General features: G+C 44.4%; 1 protein-coding gene across 1 annotated transcript in view; it reads right to left on the bottom strand.

The window, feature by feature from the left end:
• LOC311103155 (protein GREB1-like) overlaps positions 1 to 17,935 on the bottom strand; it is a 49,323-nt gene extending 31,388 nt beyond the window's left edge. Inside the window, exon 1 of the mRNA XM_084144705.1 lies at positions 17,806 to 17,935. The gene's annotated coding sequence lies outside the window, so the exon portion shown is untranslated. The remainder of the gene's footprint in view (positions 1 to 17,805) is intronic.
• Between the last annotated feature and the right edge of the window lie 4,592 nt (positions 17,936 to 22,527).

Raw genomic sequence — 22,527 nt, forward strand, 5'->3', positions numbered from 1 at the left:
AACTTACCCGCTGGGAGGTGCCTAGGTGCCTTACTCTGGGCGCACACCGAGCAGGAGGAGACATACACCCTCACGTCCTTAGCCAAGGTAGGCCACCAGTACTTTCTGGTCAGGCAGCGCACTGTACGACCGATACCTGGGTGACCAGAGGAGGGGGACGTGTGTGCCCAATAGATCAGACGGTCACGGACAAGAGAAGGCACGTACTGCAGCCCAGCTGGACAGTGAGGAGGAGATGGTCCGTGCGTAATGCCCGCTCTATGTCCGCGTCCATCAACCATACTACAGGCGGCACAATGTAGGAAGCCGGGAGTATGGGGGTGTTGTCTATGGGCCTCTCCTCTGTGTCATACAGCCATGACAGTGCGTCTGCCTTCACGTTCTTCGTACCCGAGATGTAAGATAGTGTAAAATCAAACCGGGTGAAGAATAGGGCCTACCTGGCCTGGCGAGGGTTCAGCCTCCTCGCTGCCCGGATGTACTCCAGGTTATGGTGGTCCGTCCAGACGAGGAAAGGGTGTTTCTCCCCCTCCACCCGGTCAGGGCTAGGACAACAGCCAACAGGTCCCGTTCACCAACGTCGTAGTTCTTCTCCACCGGGCTGAGCTTCTTGGAGAAGAAGGCCAGGGGCGGAGCTTGGGTGGCGTGCCCAAGTGTTGACATAGGACTGCGCCTATGCCTACCTCGGATGCATCCACCTCCACTACGAACGGTAGTGATGGATCGGGATGTGCCAGTACCGGGGCTGAGGTGAACAGAACCCTCAGGTTACTGAAGGCCCTGTCAGCCTCAGCAGACCAGCAGAGCTGGGACGGCCCACCCTTCAACAGAGATGTGATGGGAGCTGCGACCTTGCCAAAGCCCTGGATAAACCTCCGATAGTAGTTGGCAAAGCCAATAAAGCGCTGCACCTCCTTATCCGTGGTTGGAGTCGGCCAATTACGCATGGCTGAAATGCGATCTCCCTCCATCTCCACACCTGAGGTGGTAATGCGGTATCTGAGGAAGGAGACGGACTGTAGGAAAAACAGACACTTTTCTGCCTTGGCATAAAGGTCATGTTCCAACAGTCGGGCCAGCACTTTGCGAACTAGGGACACATGGTTGTAGACCACTACATCGTGACCAAGCATGTCCCGAGGACTGGAAGACGGATGGAGCATCACCAGGTATTCGTAATGCCCCGTGGTTGTGCTGAATGCTGTCTTCCACTTGTCCCCCTCTTGGACACGCACCAGGTTGTACGCACTCCGGAGATCTAATTTTGTGAAGAAGCGCGCCCCATGCATTGACTCGATTACAGATGGAATGAGGGGTAGAGGATAACTATAACGTATTGTCCCCTTGTTCAGTGCTCGGTAATCAATGCAGACCTCTGTCTTTCTTCTTCACAAAAAAGAAACTTGAGGAGGCGGGCGAAGTGGAGGGACTCGGAGACGGAGCAGGTACTCGGAGACGTATGTTTCCATAGCCACCATTTCAGCCTGCGACAGGGGATACACATGACTCCTGGGAGGCCCAGCGTCTACCCGGAGGTTTATCGTGCAATCCCCCTCTCGCGACCACGGGCAGGCCCCTTCCAGGACGTCCTCTAGAAGCCAGCAGGTTGTCCAGTTGATCGAAAGACAATGTGGTGTCCCGGCAGGCTAGCTCCCTTCGGACGTCCTCTCGTAGATGGCACTGGAAGTGGTCGATGAGGGCCCGCTCGTTCCACCCGGACCAAGTCGCTAGAGTACAGGGTGAAGTCCTGCGTGGTCCTCGTCCCCTGCCCCAGGTGACCCAGCCTCTCGCCCACCTCTCTACCCTCGGGCGGGTGATCGAAGACGGCCAGAAAGAGGCGAGTGAACTCCCCGTAGTTGTCCAACGCGGCTCCTCCTTCACTCCAGACCGTGTTGGCCCACTCCAGGGCTTTCCCCGAGAGGCAGGAGACGAGGGCGGACACCTTCTCCCGCTCCGATGGAGCCGGGCTGATGGTCGAGAAGTATAAATCCATTTGTAGGAGGAATATCTGGCAGAGGGCAGCTGTCCCGTCAAAATCCCCTGGTCGAGATATATGAATCCCTCTGGGTGCTGGGGTGTAGGTGGCTGGATCCGGTCATTCAGCGGTTTCCCGAAAGATTGGGTCCTCTCCTCTCCAGGCGTTGGACGACCTGGAGAACTTGATCCATCACTTCTCCCAAGCTGGTTAGCATTGTCGAATGCTCCCAGACCCGTGTCACGATTCCAGGCAGGTGCTCCTCTCCTGCTGACTCCATGTTCGGGTGTGTGATTCTGTGATGAGGTGATGTTGAAGGAGTCAGGCACAGGAGGGTAAATCACAGAATAACAGGCTTTATTCCGCAACCACAGAGTTATGCAGTAACGCGTCAAAACAGGCACACTGGAAAATACATGGCACACAGGGAAATATCCCAGCGATACAAAATACAAGGCGCTCCACCGAGCTTCACTACTCTCCACAATAAACAATCACACACAAAGACAAGGGGGCAGAGGCAACACTTATACAGGTACTGATGAGGGGATAAGAACCAGGTGTGTGTAATAAACAAGACAAATCAAATGGAATGATGAGATAAGGAGCGGCAGTAGCTAGAAGGCCAGTGACGATGAACGCCGAAGCCTGCCCGAACAAGGAGAGGAGGCAGCCTCGGAGGAAGTCGTGACAGCCGCTCTGTTCTGGGCCAGCTGTAGCTTAACTAGGTCTTTCTTTGCAGCACTTGACCATATGACTGGACAATAATTAAGATAAGATAAAACTAGAGCCTGCAGGACTTACTTTGTGGAGTGTTGTGTCAAAAAAGCAGAGCATCACTTTATTACGGACAGACCTCTCCCCATCTTTACAACCACTGAATCTATATGTTTTGACTATGACCATTTACAATCTAAGGTAACACCAAGTAATTTAGTCTCCTCAACTTGTTCAACAGCCACACCATTCATTACCAGATTCAGCTGAGGTCTACAACTTAAGGAATGATTTGTACCAAATACAATGCTCTTAGTTTTAGAGATGTTCAGGATCAGTTTATTACTGGCCATCCATTCCAAAACAGACTGCAACTCTTTGTTAAGGGTTTCAGTGACTTTATTAGCTGTGGTTGCTGATGTGTACATGGTTGAATCATCAGCATACATGGACACACATACATGGACACACATGCATTGTTTAATGCCAGTGGCAGGTCATTGGTAAAAATATAAAATATTAGAGGGCCTAGAGAGCTGCCCTGCGGTACTCCAACCTTTACATGTTTGACATTAGAGAAGCTTCCATTAAAGAAAACCCTCTGAGTTCTATTTGCTAGATAGCTCAGAATCCACGATATGGCAGAGGTTGAAAAGCCATAAAACATAAGTTTTCTCAACAATAGGTTATGGTCAATAATTTCAAAGGCTGCACTGAAATCTAACAGTACAGTTCCCACAATCTTCTTATTATGAATTTCTTTCAACCAATCATCAGTCATTTGTGTCAGTGCAGTACATGTTGAGTGGCCTTCTCTATAAGCATGCTGAAAGTCTGTTGGTAATTTGTTTACAGAGAAATAGCATTGTATTTGGTCAAACACAATTTTTTCCAACAGTTTGCTAAGCGCTGGCAGCAAGCTAATAGGTCTGCTGTTAGAACCAGTAAAGGCCGCTTTACCACTCTTGGGTAGCGGAATGACTTTGGCTTCCCTCCAGGCCTGAGGACAAAGTCTTTCCTCTAGGCTCTGATTAAAGATGTGACAGATAGGAGTAGATATAGAGTCAGCTACCATCCTCAGTAGCTTTCCATCTAAGTTGACAATGCCATGAGGTTTGTCAATATTGATCAATAACAAACATTTTTCCACCTCTCCCACACTAACTTTACAAAATTCAAACTTACAATGCTTTTCTTTCATTATTTGTTTTTTTATTTATGAGTATGATGGCTCACTGTTCGTTTTTGGCATTTCCTGCCTAAGTTTGCCAACTTTGACAATGAAGTAATCATACAAGTATTTGTCAAAATCAAATGGTTTTGTGATGAATAAGCCATCTGATTGAATGAAAGATGGAGTTGAATTTGTCTTTCTGCCCATATTCATTTAAAGTACTCCAAAGTTTTTTCCCATAATTCTTTATATCTTTGATCTTGGTTTCATAATTCCGTTTTTTCTTATTTTTCTTGAGTTAAGTCACATAATTTCTCAATTTGCAGTAAGTCAGCCAGTCAGATATGCAGCCAGACTTATTAGCCACTGTTTTTGCCGCATTTCTTTAAACAATACCGTTTTTTAATTCCTCACCAATTCATGGAGCCTTAACAGTTCTAACAGTCAGTTTCTTCACAGGTGCATGTTTATCAATAACTGGAAGAAGCAATTTCATAAATTCATCAAGTGCAGCGTCTGGATGTGCCTTATTAATCACATCAGACCAACAAATATGTTTTAACATCATCCACATAAGTCACAGCAAAATATTTTTTATGATCTCCTATAAACTATTTTAGGCCCAGCTTTTGGAACATTGGCTTTACTGGATATAGCCACTACATTGTGATCACTGCATCCAATGGGTATGCATACAGATTTAGAACAAAGTTCTACAGTATTAGTACAAATGTGATCAATACATGTGGATGATCTTGTTCCTGTAGTGTTTGTAAACACCCTGGTAGGTTGATTAATAACCTGAACCAGATTGCAGGCATTGGTTACAGTGAGAAGCTTCCTCTTGAGCGGACAGCTTGATGAAAACCAGTCAATATTCAGCTCCCCAAGAAAGTAGACCTCTCTATTTACACTATCAAGCATTTCACACATATTATTTAGATACTGACTGTTAGCACTTTCCTGGGTAGCTTATCAGAGATAGACATAATATGGAAAAGGCAAACAAAGCAAGAGAAAAAATATACATTCAACAGTCCATTAATCAGTCGGTGTGTGTAAGTGTGTGTGTGTGTGCTGCGGGGTTGAAGCTATGAACCCATATGCTTGGCTCTCTCATCTCTTCCAGGCTTTTGGGAGGGAGGGTGGACAATGAGCCTGTCATAGTGGATGTAAGCAATGTCCCCACACACTCTGGCAGCTTTCATGGCTGGGATAAGTGATCTTCTCTTCTGGCAAAAAGCTTCAGGATAGTCCTCTCAAGTTCTTGACTCTTTCCAGAACAGCTATCTTGTCCTTGAACCTCGGGAAATTGACCACTATCAGCCTGAGCCTGTCACCTTGGCCAGTGGTGGATTTCTCGTCCTGTGGGTACGCTCCACCTCAATCTTCCTGTGGTCCATCTTCAGTTTCTTTGAGATAATTTCCTTCACTTTGTCCTCAGACTTCGTCCCGGGCTCATGTGGAGATTCTTCTTGTAGAACTCTCTTTGCTCGTTAAAAGAATCCTTCACCTGTGATAGAGAGACACCACTGTCCTCAACGATACTCCCGCCGGCTTTGGTCTTTGTCATGGTAGCAACGTAGGTTACGCTGCTACTCCTCGTAGTTCCAGACAGGGCAGGTTGCAGGGAAGAAAGAGAGGTGGGGAGAGAGAAAATTGGGGGAAAAAGCAAGAAGAATAGCACGATACAGAAAGAGAAAATTAAGTAGTGTATCTTGTTGTGAGCAGCACATATTCGCTTAGTAGTCTGTTCTTTACACTGATTCTGGCACACACACATACATACATACACATACACACACACACAGCAGCGATGGCAGACTCTGGCGCGATGGCTGTCCAATCTCCACCTCCATAAAATAATCAGCTACACAGTCACAGAGTCAGGTCGCCCTGACCTAAACAGCCTGCTCGGCTCAGCTCACCCCCACCACACACACTGAGACACACACAATGGTGGCTCAGCTCAGCAATGTGGGTAAACACAGCATGGTCAGCACTCACAGTCACTATTACAGTATACTACAATTCACTACAGACTACACTATACACACACTAACATTGACCATACATACTAATCCTATACAATATACACTCACTATTACAGAGTAGCACACAAACCTTCACTACCTCACATACTCCAGATGAAGGCACAAGGCAAAATGTAGGCCGTAGGGTACTATCTCTGATGGCCAATACTTTTTATGTTTACATTTAAGTCATTTAGCAGACACTCTTATCCAGAGCGACTTACAGTTAGTGCATTCATCTTAAGATAGCTAGGTGGGACAACCACATATCACAGTCATAATAAGTACTTTTTTCCTCAATAAAGTAGTTATCAGAAAAGTCAGTGCTAGTAGGAAGAGACAAAGGCAGATTTTTTCCCCACACATTTCATGATGTCTTATTTAAGATACTCTTTGAAGAGGTAGGGTTTCAGATGTTTTCGAAAGATGGGCAGGGACTCCGCTGTCCTGATGTTAGGGGGAAGCTTGTTCCACCATTGGGGTGCCAGAATAGAGAATAATTTTGTCTGGGCTGAGCAGGAGCTGACCCCCGTAGGGGTGGGATGGCCAAGAGACCAGAGGTGGCAGAATGTAGTGCTCGGGTTGGGTGTAGGGCAGCCAACCCCAATAAGCAGCCCGTGGGCCAGATCCGGCCCGCAAGAGCCAAATGTCTGGCTCACACTGTTATAATAAACATACATTTAATATCCGCGGCTCTGCTTTATTTTGAAATTATCCCACACCTTGACCTGTGGCCTTTACCGCGTGCATACGTAAGACGTGCTTCGCGCGCGTTGCGTACTCTTCTCCACTCGACTAGCTACCTAGTGTAGTGTCACACACACACAGTAGCCGCAGCCGCTCGCCAGTTAACCCTCTTTCATCAAAAGGACTGACCACTTCCTCACAAAAAATTATTAAATCCAGTCAAACCAACATGGCATTCGCCAAGATACGCAAGGTAGACCAGGAGAACCGTCAGTTCAAAACTTACTGGACTGAGAGGTATTGCTTTTTTTTACCGGACCACAACAGTGCTAAGCCCACATGCTTAATATGCATGCAGACTGTAGCTGTAATCAAAGCGGACAATCTGAAGCGGCATTTTAACTCTATTCATGCTGCCAGTTTTAATGCAAACTACCCAGAAAAATCTGACCAGCGCAAACAAAAAATTGCAAGCATGTTAACGTCATACAAGCACTCGGTTTTAACTATGTGTAAAACAACATCGGCACAAGAGAGCGCAACAGCTGCCTCATTACACGTTTCTTGGAAGCTTGCAAGAGCTAAGAAGCCATTCGCCGATGCAGAGTTAATTAAACAATGTGCAATCGACATGGCCGCCGAACTTTTAAACCAAGAGGAACCAATAAAAAAAAAAGTTGTTGAGCTGTTGAAGCAAGTGCCGCTGTCGGCTAACACGGCAACCAGAAGAGTCAAAGTTTTAGCGGAGGAGTGTTTTTCCAGTCTACTCACAGATTTGAGGAAAACCAAAACATTCTCACTGGCAATAGACTCGTCTTGTGACCGAACCGACATGGAACAGCTGTCTGTGTTCGCAATATTTTTTGATGGGAAGACATTCCGGGAGGAGCTGCTGTGCTTGATTTCTCTACCCGGGCGTACAACCGGGGAAATAATATTCAACGAGCTGACACAGTTCTTCAAAAGGAATGGCTTAGATGTGAGTAAAATTGTCTCTGTTGTTACCGACGGGGCTCCGTCAATGGTGGGACACCGCCAGGGCTTGGTAAGCAGGCTTTCTGCCGTTAACCCAGCACTCCTGGCATTTCACTGCATTATTCACAAGTCAGTTTTGTGCGCAAAACTGTGTGGAAAAAAGAAAGAGACCATGGATACTGTGACTCGACTAGTTAACTTTGTCCGTGAGAGCTCTAGTCTGCAGCATCGCCGATGCTGCAGACTTTTTAGAGCATTACTCGAGGAAATGTCAGCTGAACACAAGGATCTTTTGCTCCACAGTGATGTTCGCTGGCTGAGCAAAGGCTGTGTGTTGGAGAGGGTGTGTGACCTGCGTGATGAACTTGTGTCATTTTTATCCAGCCTGCAGAGCCAAAAAGCTTTTTAACTGACAACAAGGTGATATCAGATGTTACTTTTTTGTGTGACATCATGTCTCATCTAAATCACCTTAACCTGCGTCTACAAGGCAAGAACCACACTGTTGCTGACATGTATGAGGCGATTGAAGCTTTCCGGTCAAAGCTGCACCTCCTGGAGAGAGACATTCATGGGAGAAAGTTGCACTTTCCACGTCTGCGTGAGCATTGTGAGAAGAATAAAATGCAGGAAGATCCAGCAATGAAGGATTTTGTGTCCAGGCTGGCAGAAAACTTCAAGGAAAGATTTGAAAGCTCCCCTAAACTCTCAGCTGACATCCTTCTCTTCGTAAGACAGCCGTTTTCTGTGTCAGCTGACGGCCAGTGGACTGCAGAGGCCAAAAAGCTGGTGCCTTCCATAGATGAGGCTGCTCTTCAGATGGAGAGGGGAACATCTGATTTGCTCAAAGCTCAACACAAGGATGCACTGGTGAGTGACTTTTGGATCAACGTGGTTCCTCAAGCTCGTTTTAAAAACACCAGAGATATTGCAATGCTCCAATGTGTTTGCTGGACTTTTTGTTTGCTGACTGTTTGCACTGAATATGCTCCAGGGGCATTTCATAATTAAATAGTTGGTTTTGGACAAATTTAGTATTTTTCATTTTTCTCTTATGTGACTCCTAACACCACTACTAATAATTATAAAATCACAATAGAAGTGAAAACTGATAAAACATAAAACTGTCATGTTGGCCCTTGGCTTGGCATGCCTGACCAAATGTGGCCCTTTTGGAAATCTAATTGGGGAACCCTGGTGTAGGGTTTGAGCATAGCCTGAAGGTTGAGGGGCAGTTCCCCTTGCTGCTCCATAGGCAAGCACCAGTGTCTTAAGCCGACGCGAGCTTTCATTGTAAGTAACATAATTTGGGTGAACTATCCTTGTAATCACCCTGTTAACACGAGGCAACAATATGACAGAGGAGTGTGTATAATAAACGTAGAAGTTCAGTGGCTGCGAAAGTATTCACCCCCTAGGCATTTTCCCTATTTTGTTGCCTTATAACCTTGAATTAAAATTGATTTTTGGGGGGTTTGTATCATTTGATTTACACAACATGCCTACCACTTTGAAGATGCAAAATATTTTTTCTTGTGAAACAAACAAGAAATAAGACAAAAAAACTAAACTTGAGTGTGCATAACTATTCACCCCCCCAAAGTCAATAATTTGTAGAGCCACCTTTTGCAGCAATTACAGCTGCAAGTCTCTTGGGGTATGTATGTATAAGCTTGGCACATCTAGTCACTGGGATTTTTGCCCATTCTTCAAGGCAAAACTGCTCAAGCTCCTTCAAGTTGGATGGGTTCTGCTGGTGTACAGCAATTCTTAAGTCATACCACAGATTCTCAATTGGATTGAGGTCTGGGCTTTGACTAGGCCATTCCAAGACATTTAAATGTTTCCCCTTAAACAACTCAAGTGTTGCTTTAGCAGTATGCTTAGGGTCATTGTCCTGCTGGAAGGTGAACCTCCATCCCAGTCTCAAATCTCTGGAGGACTGAAACAGGTTTCCCTCGAGAATTTCCCTGTATTTAGCGCTTTCCATCATTCCTTCAATTCTGAACAGTTTCCCAGTCCCTGCCGAAGAAAAACATCCCCACAGCATGATGCTGCCACCACCATGCTTCACTGTGGGGATGGTGTTCTCGGGGTGATGAGAGGTGTTGGGTTTGCGCCAGATATCGCGTTTTCCTTGATGGCCAAAAAGCTCAATTTTAGTCTCATCTGACCAGAGTACCTTCTTCCATATGTTTGGGGAGTCTCCCACATGCCTTTTGGCGAACACCAAACGTGTTTGCTTATTTTTTTCTTTAAGCAATGGCTTTTTTCTGGCCACTCTTCCGTAAAGCCCAGCTCTATGGAGTGTACGGCTTAAAGTGGTCCTATGGACAGATACTCCAATCTCCGCTGTGGAGCTTTGCAGCTCCTTCAGGGTTATCTTTGGTCTCTTTGTTGCATATTTGATTAATGCCATCCTTGCCTGGTCTGTGAGTTTTGGTTGGCGGCCCTCTCTTGGCAGGTTTGTTGTGGTGCCATATTATTTCAATTTTTTTAATAATGGATTTAATGGTGCTCTGTGGGATGTTCAATGTTTCTGATATTTTTTTATAACCCAACCCTGATCTGTACTTCTCCACAACTTTGTCCCTGACCTGTTTGGAGAGCTCTTTGGTCTTCATGGTGCCGCTTGCTTGGTGGTGCCCCTTGCTTAGTGGTGTTGCAGACTCTGGGGCCTTTCAGAACAGGTGTATATATACTGAGATCATGTGATAGATCATGTGACACTTAGATTGCACAGGTGGACTTTATTTAACTAATTATGTGACTTCTGAAGGTAATTTGTTGCACCAGATCTTATTTAGGGGCTTCATAGGAAAGGGGGTGAATACATATGCACATACCACTTTTCCGTTATTTATTTGGTATACTTTTTTGAAACAAGTTATTTTTTTCATTTCACTTCACCAATTTGGACTATTTTGTGTATGTCCATTACATGAAATCCAAATAAAAATCAATTTAAATTACAGGTTGCAACAAAATAGGAAAAATGCCAAGGGTGATGAATACTTTTGCAATGCACTGTATTCCCATTAAGATGCATTGAGGCCTTGGTATATAGAGGGGTGTGTGAATTGAAGACTTCGTGAGCAGCACAGTGGTGTGAGTGTGACTGAGCGTGAATCTGCTCTCTAAATAGTCAGGCTGTCTGACAGAGAAACACACATCACAACACTAGGTCAATCCCACTTAATCCCACTACTCTAAACCCCCTAATCAGTCCATATGCTGCCTACACACACACACACACACACACACACACACACACACACACATGCATACACGCACAAAAACACACACACTCATTATCTCAGCACAGTTCTTTAGCCCCTAATCCGAAAAGCGAGCCTTTTCATTAGCAGACCACCAACTACTAGAGGAATCCCACCCAAGCCACCAATGCTAACTGGGAATGCTACGGCTAACGCTAGCCTACCTTTCACTCTTACAGCAACGACAGTCAGGGCCCAATCCTTTCTCAACTATTGTTGTGCCTGGGACTTGCAAGCTATGATTGTTCCTCCTTGTATTGATATCAATGGAATGTTCCATGCAGGGGCGCAAGTTTGTTTTTAGAAGTTGGGGGAACATCATTATTATAATTTGAAAAAAATTATCCAGTCGGATAAACACTTCAAACAGCCTACCCGACCGCTCGGAGGCGTCCGCATGGTCAAATCTTTGCCTCATTTTTTAAAATCACATTCTAATGATAAAACCGGGGGGGACGAAAATGCAATTTCAGAATGTGGGGGGTACATGTCCCCCCCGTCCCCAGTGAAAGTTGCACCCCTGGTTCCATGCATAAATATCATGTTTGGGTCCCTTAGATAGCTCAGCTCTGTAATGTTACATTGGCTATGCCCTAAGAAAGCTGGGAGGTCTTCATCTGTGTTATCTTCACACCACTACAAACAGTGCAGTCAGAGCTATTGACTCCAGTCATGGAGCAAGGTGTGGGGAAAGCGCAAGATGAAAGTATACCAGGGTTCCACAACTGGCGGCCCAGGAGTGGCTATATTTGGCACCCCCCAAGTTTTCTGAGCAAAAAAGTATAAATATATAGATCTTTTTTTGAATTTTCATTGTTGGACATCAAAGACTGTAAAAACACCAGGAAAGTGACTTTAATTTTGGAAATCTGTTGCCAACTATTACCACACATAATAGAGAGACACATGATCGTATACAAATGTAAGCAAGGTTTGAAATGATTATGTTTTAGTCAAATATTATATCTGTTTGGGCATCTTGCGGTCAATTTGCAGTCAGCTAATTATTTTTGAATTATGTTCCGGCCCCCCGACCATCCGCTCAAGAAAAAAATCGGCCCGCGGCTGAATCTAGTTGATGATCCCTGGACTAAACACACAAACACACACGCATGCACACCCACACACACACACAGTGACACACACACACACACATATATGCCTAATGCTAGTTTCTGGGCCAGTTAATACACTGATCCAGTTTATGAGGAAAGGAAGAGACGGAAGACAAAACAGCGTAATGACCAGAGCAAGACAAGTCATCATCACAGAGGGGTTTTAAAAGGAGAGGAAGAGAGGAGAGGGAAGGAAGGAGTTAAAGTAGAGGTGCACTGATGGCACTTTGGGGTCTTAAGAAGCCCCCAACTCCCCCTCCCCTAACCACCTGACAGGGATGTGGCAGTTTCTTTCATCCTACCCCCCCCCCCCCATCCATCTCCTCCCTCTCTCCCCCCTCTTTATTGTCCCAGTGGAGAGCAGCAGCAGCACCCCCCCCCCCCCCTGTCCCCGTCTCACACACACACTTCAGTCTTGTATTTAGGAGCCTCTACACCCCCCCACGTCAAACAGTGCTTAAAAATATGCTTTTCCACTGATCTCAACCTCACATCAAACATCCCAGAGTAGAGGTGCAGTCTATCAGAAGTAGCGACTGAATACTGACTGACGGCATAACACCCTCCATATGGTAGATTTGAAAATCACAGTTAGTTAAAACATGGATAGCACTCTTAATGCTTTGCTACCATTACATTCATAAGAAAGTCAAAAGGATGTTCTGTTGTTCGTCCTCGGTGCCACATCAACCGAAAGGTATTAGTATTGAAACGTATTATTATGGTAACACATTTAAATATCACACCATTAGCATTTTAAACCCCAACTAAGAGGCTGCTAGCAAAAAAGACATGAAGAGGAAATATGTGTATTTTGCCTGTTTCTTGACCGTAGCCTATGACCACAGTGTTTTGGCTAGATGACTAGTAGTGTGCCCACAGAGTTTTCAAACACTGAGGCGCAGCATCGTGATACTTCCATGAATGCGTCGCGAAGCAGACTTGACATACCAGACCGGGATTTGGGGTTTGGCAAGTCAATGGGAGAAGTGAAAAATGTGTCCTTAGTTGTTCATTTTCTCAAATTCTAAAGGCAAACCTAGATTCAAGCCAATGTGTTAAGTAGCTGAACCTGTCATTACTACATCCTCGTAAAAGTGACAAACTGACACGTTTTCCTTTTTGTCGAAAACAACTTTATATCGAAGGAGTGCCTTTCAATTGACGACCTGCACATGCGCAGTTTGTCACGAAACGACCATTAGACCCGATGGCGTGTTTCTGCTAGCTAATGTTGCCATGACATCGCCTACAAGAGTGATCGGGGATTTCAATTGGAGAAGCAGTTTCTGCATATCTTCATACTGTACTGCCTTTGCTATGACCGGCTGTGTTTTATACTAGAGCTGCTTTCTTGGTCAGGGCCCGTATCCAGATAGTGTCTTGGAATAGGAGTGCTGATCTAGGATCAGTTTTGCCCTTTAGATCATAATGAATACAATTATATGGACACATCCTAGATCAGCCCTCCTACTCTGAGCTGCTTAGTGGATATGGACCCAAGTGTCCCTTGGAAAAGAGGTATCCAATGCCCTCAATGGGATATCCTGGTTTAAATAAAGGCTAAGAATGCAGCATATAGATGAGAGTAGACTGGGCCAGTGTGGGATCTCTGAACTGTGAGTGTTCTCACATTAACAACCACAGAGACCAGGCACTTTCATTGGCCCTCTAAAGAGCAGAGGGGAGGAGGAGAAGAGCATTAGAGGCTTTTAGCCCTGAGGTGTGTGTGTGTGTGTGTGGGGGGGGGGGGCTTCTTCTATCCTTGTGGGGACCTAAAATCCCCAAAAGTCACCACAAGGATAGAAGAACAAGGAAAATTCTCCCTCGTGGGACATTTCCCACATCCCCATGAGGACAAATGCTATTTTAAACTTAGGTTTAGAATTATGGTTAGGGTTAGAATTAGGGTTAGGGTAAGGGTAAGGGGTTAGGAGTTAGGTTTAGGGTTAGGTTTAAGGTTAGAGGTTCGGATTTTGAATGGAAATTAATTTTAGGTCCCCACAAGAATAGAAGAACATGTGTGTTTGTGTTTCTTTAGACACCCAGTAAACCAGAGCTAGCAGACTGGTGGTGTGGGAGGGAGAAGGTCAGAAGAGCAAACACAAACATTATCCATCTACAGGGGGAGAGCAGGGCCTAAATTACACACACACACATTCACACACACACACACAAAGACCTCCCACAAGGCTCATCTCATGACAAGGGGTCAAAGGGTGAGTCCAGATAACAATGTTTGGGCAGGGCTTTGATGGGACCCCAAAACCCCTCCAAACACACATGCGTATGCATGCACGTACGCACACACCAGTCCCTCTGCTGTCCTGTCGGCTCAGTGGACACAAAAGGCCTCTTCCAGGGGTCAGGGGTAAAAGGTCAAGGGTCAGGAAGATAGCCAGGGGTTGTTCTCTCAGGACTGGCCCACATACCACCAACCCATTCTCCTCAGGCCTCTAACCTCTAACCCCTGCACGCTCGCTCACACTCACACACTCACACACACACACAGTCACACACTCACACACACACAGTCCTAACCTCTCACCCCTGCACTCTCACTAAAGGACCACATTACAGGCACAGCCAGATGCATTCAGAGCTGCTCCCTCTCAAAAAAGCCTGAACTAGAAGATGTTTGTTCTTTGAGAGTGTGTGTGTTTCTTTGTGTGTGTGTATTGGTACGTGTGTGTGTATGTGTGTGTGTGTTTCTTTGTGTATGTGTGTGTGTGTTTCTTTGTGTGTGTGCATGTGTTTCTTTGTGTGTTTGTGTGTGTGTGCACGCGCGTGTGTTTTCTTTGGTTGAGAGAGAGGTGTCAGCAGTGTGAATGGTGAATGTGGCAGCAGACAGTTCTTTGAAATAGAGCTGAATGATCTGAAGCTAACCCCTCAGTGAGATGGGATTGGGAGTCCAGTTTAGCAGATGCTACAACTTTACTGATCAATGACTGTAAATAAACACTGTCTTTCACCGTCTCCCCAATAGCTACTTGGATCAATGTGCCCAATCAGGGACACAAGCTGCCCAGGGGGGATATGGATATGGAATAGGGAATATAAGACAAGGAATATGGGATAGAGAGCTGGAACACTAGATTCTGTTCCCGGGAAAAACTCTGAGGCAACTCTCTCTGAGCTACCTGTTGCATTTTTATATCTTGAAAAAAGATCAAACAGTAATGATACTTACTATGTAATTACCATGTAATGGAATCTTTGCTACAGCTCATTAGTCCTAGACCGGTACATTGCTTCCTTGCTCTCTCTGTCTCTCTCTCTCTCTCTCTGTCTGTCTGTCTGTCTGTCTGTCTGTCTGTCTGTCTGTCTGTCTGTCTGTCTGTCTGTCTGTCTGTCTGTCTGTCTGTCTGTCTGTCTGTCTGTCTGTCTGTCTGTCTGTCTGTCTGTCTGTCTCTCTCTCTCTCTCTCTCTCTCTCTCTTTCTGTTTCTCCTTTCTTACCCACTGTCTTCTTGCTCTCTTTTCACTGCCTCTTCTCTCCCCGTCCTCTACCTTCCCTTTCCTACCATCTTGCCCCCTCCCTCCTCTTTCCTACTCTCTCTCTCTCCCTTCCCCCGATCAGTGTTTGTAATCTCACTCTAGTGTAAATAGGACTAGTTGCGCCTCAGTATCACACATACAGTAGGCCTGCAAAATACATAATAACTCCTGGACTATTACAATTCTACCACTATCTCACAAGAGCTCTGTCTCATCTACACTCTTAAAATTAGTGGTCACTCAAGGAACCCCGGAGTTCCTCAAGGTTCATATTTGCACCTTCAGTTAGTTGAGGGGTTCATGGAGGAACCTTTAATGGTTCAATGTAGCAACAGGTTCCTGGAGGAACCCTGGAGTGGAGGCGTGGCTTTGTAGGGGTGTAGTTTTAAGATAGATTTTGTTTTTCGCCACCCGTTAGAGTAAATGTCATTCCTGTTCATCTGTTCTGTTGTATTGTCATTACATGTTAAGGTTGAACACGGACAGTTTTGTAGCTTCAGTGAGGCTAACAGAGGTGTATGAGTTCCTCAAGAGCCTATGTAAATCCCAAAGTTGGAATAGTTACCGCTTTAGGTCACACTTTATTTGGATAGTCTGGATTGTCCATCTGTAGATGCTCTACCGATGGTCATACTATCAACAAACTATCTGTTGATAAGCAACTGTTTGCTAAGGTTAGGGTTAGGTTTAGAATAAGGGTTAGGGTTAGGGTAAAGGTAAGGGTTAAGTTTAGGGTTAGGATAAGGGTTAGAGCTAGGGTTAGTAGATAATTGAAATGTTACTGATAGTCTGTAGATAGCCTGTAGAGCATCTACAGATGGACTATCCAAATAAAGTGTTCCCACTTCATTACTATATGTCATCAGAAATGTTAATATTATTAATATTATATTAGACTATGTACAATGCTATAATTATTCAAGGACATTTTTTATTTGCAGTGTACAAACTTAACATGAACCGGAATGACATTTACACTAACGGTGTCCAAAAAAGGACTATCTGAAAGCCATGCCTCCAATAAGATACGGCTCCAATCTGATAGGCTATGCAATATCTTATTATTAAAAAGGTTTAAAATGTAACTCCTCCCATCACAAAAAGGTTCCGATTTGAACCTTTACACAGGGGTTCCCCGAAGACCCTTTTCAGAGGGGTTCCTCAAGGAACAATTTTTAACTAGAAATGTTCTGCTGGTGTGGCAACCTGAAAGGTTCTTCCAGGCACCTTTACTTCTAAGAATGTAGGCTGTCTGCGACACAGCCCAGAGTAAAGTGAGGTTTAAAAAATCCTTGTGATCCACCAAATAGACAAAACCATCTAACACAACCCTGTCTTTACCAGGATCCGAGAGGGTAGCCATAACCCACCAGAACAGTATGTCCACTCCAGGATCTCCATTTTGGAATGACCGATAAATACCAACAACAAACACAAGAACAAACACTGATGATGCGCTGATCTAAGCACAGAAATATGACTTGTTAAGCCTCTCAAGAATGATTCAAGCATCCTACTTTCTTTGGCACCTAATATTCTCCTGTAACTGGATGGTTCCCTTCCTAGCATGATGAAAACAGACCTCATCTCCCTGTTACTGTACTGATTCTATTTTTGGAAGCAACAGCTCTGTCCATAGCAGTATGATGGAGATACAAGACTCTGGCCTTGAGAATAGTCTAGGAGATAAACAAGAAGCTTGTGTTGTCTACACCCCCCCCCCCCCCCCCCCCCCCTATCAGAGATGCATTTCACTCATTTCTGCTTACTACTTAACTTAGAATACTTACTAAATCTTAGTTACTATTCAAATAAGGGATCTACATGTAAGGCACAGATATTCAACTGCTGATAATTGTGGTGACTGACAATTGTAGCCTACAATTCTAAAAACAGCTCTGAGTTTTAAACATGACAAAAACAAAATCTGTGCTTCAAAGAAGATATGTCGCCTATAGGAGTGTCAATATAGGCTATACTTCTGTAAATCTCTCAAATTATAATATCTATTGGAAATGTTGTGTATGCTAGTAGTGCGTCTTGTTATAATTCCTACATATAATTGAAATGGACTGGTAAATGCAATAGCAGTCCCGTCAGATCTCACCAATTGTTTACTTGGCGGATCTTCAGAGCGAAAGTCGTGTTATATTGTACCAATACTTGTTGTTACAACAATGTAACAACAGCACCACAATACGCTATTTCTGCAGATCAGACAACGACCACGCAACAAGCTGTGTCCGAAAGGTCCCACTCCGTCCAGAATATTGGCAGCAAAAAAAAACGGGTGGCATTTGTAACGCGAATCGACGTGTTCAACAGACACACTAATAAAATATCAAGTCAACTTACCTGTGAATCAAACTGATAATGCGGGTAAAAATACAATAGCAACTTGTTGCGATAGCATTAAATTATTAGGTCCATATATCCGCGAGTAGCCGTGCGCTCGGCGTTCATCTGTTCAGCACGGCGGTCATCTGGTCAGTAAACCAAGGCAAGAGAAATCTGTCCAGCGAGATAGGCTACGAGGGAAACTGAGTGACACGCTTGTCATCCCCTGATCCCCTGAAGGAAATGTTCCTCCCCCTTTCACACTGACAGTGGTATCTTCCAAGACAGGAGACCTTGGTAATATGGACTAAACCACTTTGAATCGAGTAAGATTTTTTGAAGGCAAGATTTCAGTCTAATACTTGCACAAAACAATTAACGGAAATAGTCTACTACGAACTCGACGCATGCACCATATCCTAATTTACATTATAAACTGGGTGGTTCGAGCCCTGAATGCTGATTGGCTGACAGCCATGGTAAATCAGACCGTATACCACAGGGTATGACAAAACATTTATTTTTACTGCTCTAATTACATTGGTAACCAGTTTATAATAGCAATAAGACACCTCAGGGTTTGTGGTATATTGCCAATATACCACGGCTAAGGGCTGTGTCCAGGAACTCAGCGCTGCATCGTGCATATGAACAGTCCTTATCAAATCAAATCAAATCAAATTTTATTGGTCACATGCGCCGAATACAACAGGTGCAGACATTACAGTGAAATGCTTACTTACAGCCCTTAACCAACAGTGCATTTATTTTAAACAAAATTTTTTAAAAATTAAACAACAACAAAAAAAAGTGTTGAGAAAAAAAAGAGCAGAAGTAAAATAAAGTGACAGTAGGGAGGCTATTTATACATTTACATTTAAGTCATTTAGCAGACGCTCTTATCCAGAGCGACTTACAGTTAGTGAATACAATATTATTTTTTTAATTTTATTTTTATTTTTTATACTGGCCCCCCGTGGGAATCGAACCCACAACCCTGGCGTTGCAAACGCCATGCTCTATCAACTGAGCTACATCCCTGCCGGCCATTCCCTCCCCTACCCTGGACGACGCTGGGCCAATTGTGCGCCGCCCATGAGTCTCCCGGTCGCGGACGGCTGCGACAGAGCCTGGATTCGAACCAGGATCTCTAGTGGCACAGTTTGCACTGCGATGCAGTGCCTTTATACAGGGGGGTACCGTTGCAGAGTCAATGTGCGGGGGCACCGGCTAGTTGAGGTAGTTGAGGTAATATGTACATGTGGGTAGAGTTAAAGTGACTATGCATAAATACTTAACAGAGTAGCAGCAGCGTAAAAAAGGATGGGGGTGGGGGGGCAGTGCAAATAGTCCGGGTAGCCATGATTAGCTGTTCAGGAGTCTTATGGCTTGGGGGTAGAAGCTGTGGTATAGCTGTGGTATATTGGCCATATACCACACCCCCTCGGGCATTATTGCTTAAATATATATTCTACATATATACCTATGTTATATGTTATGTGCTTGTTGACCAACCTATATTTTATTTGTAGATATTCAATAAGAAGCTAATTATAGGCTACATTCTGGTAAATTATGAGGTAGGCTAACCTATGCAATAGCCTAGCCCATGTTACCGCCATAGTCAGAGGTGAAGGGTAGATGCCAAAAATAACATAACCATAAAAATGCTTAGGCTACCTTGATGAAAAAAAAATAGTATTCGAAGTCGTCCTCTCACTCCCCAGTTGGAAGTGATAGTTGGTATTTTCTCTATGTGATGCGCTGCCGCCATCTCCTGGATGTCCGTCAGAACTACAGCACCGCCTTATACAGGTAGGCCCACATAGGCTTTAATAGCACATGACATGTGCGTTCTGCAATCGAATATCACTGTTTCTATTCAAAAAGGCCAATTAAATAAAACAGCAAGATGAAATGTTTTGAATCTCGATCAAACTGTGTTTGCGCTGTTTTTTCAACATTTTCATTTTAAACAGTCGATGGTCCAATGCAGCCATTTCTATCTCAATAGATAGAAATGAGGGGCCAGTATGAAAAATACAAAAATAATGTATGCACTCACTAACTGTAAGTCGCTCTGGATAAGAGCTTCTGCTAAATGACTAAAATGTCAAATGTAAATGTAATACCAAATCATTTCTGGGCAACAATTAAGTACCTTACTGTGATTGTAATAAATTAAAATGGTCAAAAATAGCTTCTTAGCTAAATGCAATTTCTCTAGCAAGAATGTTGCTAAGACTCTCACGGAGTGGTATGAGAGAGGGGCCTAATTGGAGGAGCCTAATGGGAGGAGGGAAAACTCTCTTTGTTATTGGTCTATTAACATATTAAAAACAAAAAACTACTTTTTAAGCGAGAAGTAGACATTGGAAAATTAATGAGCACCACAAGGCCTAATCCACCCATGCTCTACCAAGGTTTTCTAGCACACGGCTTTGACCTACTAGAGTAGCTATGTTGGTCTATTGTACTTCAAACAATGTGTATGCCGGTTGCTTAGGATTCAAACCTTCTCAAACAGCCTAACCAGTTTTCATGGATATTTTTAATAAATCCAATTTGTCATATGAATAAAGACTTGCTAATGTGTCAAAATTCAGCATTTTGACATTTCCCTCTGTGCACCCTCTGTGACTTCTCTGAAGATTTTAACCAACCTAACCCCAAAATGTCTCCATGTTTTCACCATCATTGTAAAGACCTAGTTATGCTGTTGCTTTGACAAAGTAATATCTGAAGATTATTATTTATTTCATGTGATTAGTGATTAATTTTAAGGAAAAAACAACAACCTGTCCCTCATTTTAAGGTCAACCCTTTTACGTGAACTAAACTCTCATTTTCATATGGTGAAACTGTTCCTTTTCCCCAAAAAAATAAAAATGTAACAACTAATAGTCAAATCTAAATGTAAAAGCAGGTGAGCTGGTTCTACTCTTTTTGGCAATGTTCTGGTGTTTTGTGGTGGAAAACTGAGTGGGTCGAGCATAACACGTCAACCCTCTTACCCATAGATAGATAGGCTAGAAATGTTTGAACATAAAAAAAAAAATGTGTGAAGATTGTGTAGGACATGGGGATGTGTGAAACGTACTCCTCAGCCTGAAGTGTCCCCACTTGTGCCAGCGAATAGCTAGCTTTTCACATGGCGCCGACTGCTAAGATGCTTCAGGAGGGCTGTCATATGTGATAGCAAGGCAGAGGTCCAGAGTTTGCGCTAGGTATTGGCCGAATCGGGAGGAAGTTGTACTTGCTAAGCAAGCAGTGTGACACCCTTCACACTTGCATTCAATTGCCACTCCCTGTTGCACACAACAAGCTTTCTATGGAAAGATGAGACTTTCAGGAACACGATGCTGCTCTCCGTTTTGCTTGGAACTCCTCTGAAGTCGGTACAGCATATCTGCCAACTTCTGTCTGTAGCGTCCAAACAGTTTGGGCCACACACTAATATGATGGGGAGCGTCGCTGCACAGCTATTTGCAGGTCTCTCCAGAGATGTTCGATCATGTTCAAGTCCGGGCTCTGGCTGGGCCACTCAAGGACATTCAGAGACTTGTCCCGAAGCCACTCCTGTATTGTCTTGGCTGTGTGCTTAGGGTCGTTATCCTGTTGGAAGGTGAACCTTCGCCCCAGTCTGAGGTCCTGACCACTCTGGAGCAGATTTTTATCAAGGATCTCTCTGTACTTTGCTCCGTTCATCTTTCCCTCGATCGTGACTAGTCTCCCTGCCGCTGAAAAACATCCCCACAGCATGATGCTGCCACCACCATGCTTCACCGTAGGGATCGTGACAGGTTTCCTCCAGACGTGACGCTTGGCATTCAGGCCAAAGAGTTCAATCTTGGTTTCAACAGACCAGACAATCTTGTTTCTCATGGTCTGAGAGTCTTTAGGTGCCTTTTGGCAAACTCCAAGTGGGCTGTCATGTGCCTTTTATTGAGGAGTGGCTTCTGTCTGGCCACTCTACCATAAAAGCCTGATTGGTGGAGAGCTGCAGAGATGGTTGTCCTTCTGGAAGGTTCTCCCATCTCCACAGAGGAACTCTGGAGCTCTGTCAGAGTGACCATCGGGTTCTTGGTCACCTCCCTGACCAAGGCCCTTCTCCCCTGATTGCTCAGTTTGGCCTGGTGGCTGTCTTATTTAATTCGGCTAACTTTCTATTAAAATGTATTGTAGTGAGATCATTTCTTTCTTTCGGGAATATGAATACAGAGTATGTCCACTTCACCATCGGACCATTTTATTGGTAAACTACATGGTAATGTATGTTGCAAGTTCGCTAGCAACAGCTCAAGTCAAGACAGATAGAAAGGGAGGCAGACAGGCGGAGTAGAGGGTTGAATGTGATCAAAAGAACCCACATTTTCATCAGGATATTTTCTGCTGTTTTTATTTGTCTGCTATTTTACTTAGTTGACATGGAAATTATAGGCCTACTGCTGCATTGGCCTGTAGGCCATCTCTGAGTTCTATATAAACCCTATTCAGATGGGATTCGTTTTACTAGGGGAGGTCGGGCACAAAACACAACGTCTTGTCAATTTAGTCCCGTTCGAATCGTTTAGAGAGAAATGTCGGAGTTTGAAAGATGCTGCTCGCGGTTTGAGCATGAAAACAATAACTGATTCAATAAATTGAAGGAAGTGCTGCCCATAGCCTATATATGAAGGGCCTACATGTATACACTTTTACAGTGAATGCTTTTGTTTATATGTTATGTGCGAAGGAATT

Source organism: Coregonus lavaretus (assembly GCF_964263955.1).
Source record: "Coregonus lavaretus genome assembly, chromosome: 27".
Taxonomy (NCBI): Eukaryota; Metazoa; Chordata; class Actinopteri; order Salmoniformes; family Salmonidae; genus Coregonus; species Coregonus lavaretus.